This window comes from Pteropus alecto, unplaced genomic scaffold (assembly GCF_000325575.1).
Source record: "Pteropus alecto unplaced genomic scaffold, ASM32557v1 scaffold46, whole genome shotgun sequence".
In the NCBI taxonomy this organism is placed as follows: Eukaryota; Metazoa; Chordata; class Mammalia; order Chiroptera; family Pteropodidae; genus Pteropus; species Pteropus alecto.
Window position 1 is genome coordinate 3,033,919 of NW_006439231.1, and position 768 is coordinate 3,034,686.

At 38.5% G+C, this 768-nt stretch overlaps 1 pseudogene; it reads right to left on the reverse strand.

Annotated features, from left to right (window-relative positions):
* Positions 1 to 368: 368 nt before the first annotated feature.
* Positions 369 to 487, reverse strand: LOC112483535 (annotated as a pseudogene).
* Between the last annotated feature and the right edge of the window lie 281 nt (positions 488 to 768).

Sequence of the window (768 nt, forward strand, 5' to 3'; positions counted from 1 at the left end):
CAATAGATGCTTCATATCCTCTAAGACTGCTTTGTATGATATGTTGTAACACGCTAACCAATGAAGCCATGAAACCTTCAAAACTGCTTTGCCACGCAGAGACCAAGAACTCTGCATTAAAAGAAGCCTTTGGAGTTTTTCAAAAGAAAAAAGAATGTGAACACGAAAAACAGAAGCAATTATTGAAGGCTTCCACTTCATCAAATGTGTCTGCACTGAGAGCATCATTCTTAGTAGCTAACTGCATTGCTAAAGCTAAAAAGCTCTCTACTGTTGGTGAGGAGTTAACCCTGCCTGATGCTAACGACATTTGTTGTGAACTTTTATTTAATTAATTAATTTATTTATGTATTTATTAATTTATTAAACACTTAAAGCACCTGGTATTCCTAGATGGTCTCCCATCCAAGTACTAAACAGGCCTGACCCTGCTTAGCTTCTGAGATCAGAAGAGATCGGGCACGTTCAGGGTTGCACAGCCATAGTTGTGAAACATTAGAAGAGGATACAGTTTAAAAGTGGCACATGTTCCTCTTTCGGCTAGAACCATAACTGGACAAATTGATGAAATAGCAGAGGATATTGAGGCAGAATTGTTAGAGAGGGCTAATGAGTTACTGTGGTACTCAATCCAGGTTGACAAGTCTACAGATGTTGACAAGACAACAATGCTTGCTTTTGTATGATATACTTTTTAAGGAGGATGTGCATGAGGCTATGTTAAGTGCACTTTTGTTGCCAGCCAACACAACAGTTGCAGAATTATTC